At 40.6% G+C, this 2,500-nt stretch overlaps 1 protein-coding gene across 1 annotated transcript in view; it reads right to left on the reverse strand.

The window, feature by feature from the left end:
• LOC125044047 (major facilitator superfamily domain-containing protein 6-like) overlaps positions 1 to 2,500 on the reverse strand; it is a 29,723-nt gene that overhangs the window by 26,777 nt on the left and 446 nt on the right. The gene's annotated exons all lie outside the window — the stretch shown is intronic.

Here is a 2,500-nt window from a genome sequence, read left to right on the forward strand (position 1 = left end):
ATATATATATATTCATATATTTATACATATTTACATATATATATATATATATATATATAAATATATATATATACATATACATGTACATATACAAAAACGTGTGTGTATGTGTGTGTGTGTGTGTGTGTGTGTGTGTGTGTGTGTGTGTGTGTGTGTGTGTGTGTGTGTTTACATATAGATATATATGTATATATATCTCGCCCTCTCTCATTCCCTCTCTCTCTCCCTATCTCTCTCCTTTCTCCCTTTCTCCCTTTTTCACTCTCTCACTCTCTCTCTCTCCCTCTCTCACTCTCGCTCTCTCTCTCTCTCACTCTCTCTCTCTCTCCCTGTCTCACTCTATCTCTCTCCGTCTCTCACTCTCTCTCACTCTCTCTCTCTCCCTCTCTCACTCTCGCTCTCTCTCTCTCTCTCTCTCTCTCTCTCCCTGTCTCACTCTATCTCTCTCCGTCTCTCACTCTCTCTCTCTCTCTCTCTCTCTCTCTCTCCCTCTCTCTCTCTCTCTCTCTCTCTCCCTCCCTCCCTTCCTCCCTTCCTCCCTTCCTCCCTTCCTCCCTTCCTCCCTTCCTCCTTTCCTCCCTCCCTCCCTCCCTTTCCTTCTCCCTCTCTCTCCCTCTCCCTCCCTCCCTCCCTTTCCTTCTCCCTCTCTCTCCCTCTCCCTCCCTCTCCCTCTCTCTCTCTCTCTCTCTCCCTCTCTCCCTCTCCCCCTCTCTCTCTCTCTCTCTCTCTCTCTCTCTCTCTCTCTCTCTCTCTCTCTCTCTCTCTCTCTCTCTCTCTCTCGCTCTTCGCTCTCTCGCTCTTTCGCTCTCTCGCTCTCTCGCTCTCTCTCTCTCTCTCTCTCTCTCTCTCTCTCTCTCTCTCTCTCTCTCTCTCTCTCTCTCTCTCTCTCTCTCCCTCTCTCATTCTCTCTCTCTTATTCTCTCTCTTTCCCTCTCTCACTCACTCACTCTTTCTCTCTCTCTCTCTCTCTCTCTCTCTCTCTCTCTCTCTCTCTCTCTCTCTCTCTCTCTCTCTCTCTCTCTCTCTTTGTCGGTAAATCTCTCTCTCTCTACTTCTCCTTCCCCCTCTCCCTTTTCCTCTCCTTCTCCCTCCCCTTCCACTTTCCCTCTCCCACTTTCTCGCCCTCTCCCACTTATTTTTCTTTTTCTTTCTCTCTTTCTCCCTCTCCCTCTTCCTCTCCTTTTCCCTCTTTCTTTTTCTCACCCTCTCTTTTTCTCCACTTTCCCCTCTGTCTCTAAATCCCTGTCTCTTTCTCCCTCTCTCTCTTTCTCTTCCTCTCTCTCTTGCACTCTGCCTCCCTCTAACTCCCTCTCACTCTCTTTCTATTTAAGTCTTCCTCTTTCTCTATCTCCCTTTCCCTCTGTCTCTTTCTCCCTCTCCCTAATTCCCTGTCTCCCTCTTTATCTGTATCTCCCTCTACTTCTTTTTCTATCTCCCTCTCCCTTTAATTCTTTTCCCCTCTCCCTCATTTATATCCCCTTCTTCCTCTAGCTCTATCCCACTCTCCCTCTATCTCCCTCTTACTCTCCCTCCTTCCCTCTATCTGTCTATCTCTCTCTCTTTATCTGCCTATCTCTCTATCTCCTTCTCTTTCTCACTATCTCCCTCTGTCTCTCTCTCCCCCTCCCCCCCTCTCCATCTCCTCCCCACTCCCTCTCTCCCTCCCTCCCTCACCGTGTTTATCATATCGGGCAATGAATCAGTGATGCTGCTCTCTTCTGTTACGATTGTTTTGGTCGTTCTTATTATCATTATCATACTTTTTCTTGTATTAGCGAGTTTTTGTTATTTTTGTTTAGCGTACGTTATAAATATTGTCCTCAAGATTATTTAGTTTTTATTGTTCTTTGTATTGATCACTGATACTACCATTTTGCACTGGTTATGGGTACTATTTTTCATTATTTATTGTTATTATGAATAATCATTATTATCAATACCATAATCATCTCTACCACTAATATCATTATCACTATCATGATTATTATCATTTTCATTATTATCCTTATTATTTATATTATAATTATGATTATTATCATCATTTTTATTACTATCTTTAATATCATTATCTTTACTATTATCATTATTATTATCATACCTGTTATAGTTCATGTTACTATCATTACCACTATAACTATTAATATTTCTTCAGTATCATCATTACCATTATAACTGTCATTGTTGTTCTTATCATTAGCATCATAATTAATATTTCATCAGTATTATCATTTTCATTACCATCATTAAATCTTTACCAGTACCTTCACTATTATCCATATCAGTACTACCATTTATACCGGTAATATTATCACCTTTATCACCAAAAATACTCTTATTATTATTGTTAATATTATCATGGCTATTGCTAATATCATATTCGTCATTATGATTGATAGAGTCACCATCGTTATTAATATCATGCCGTTTTTTTCATGATTTAGATCAAGATTTTAAATACTAACTCATCTTCATTATGATATTGTATAACTTATTACTATCA

The sequence above is a fragment of the Penaeus chinensis genome, chromosome 35 (assembly GCF_019202785.1).
Source record: "Penaeus chinensis breed Huanghai No. 1 chromosome 35, ASM1920278v2, whole genome shotgun sequence".
Taxonomy (NCBI): Eukaryota; Metazoa; Arthropoda; class Malacostraca; order Decapoda; family Penaeidae; genus Penaeus; species Penaeus chinensis.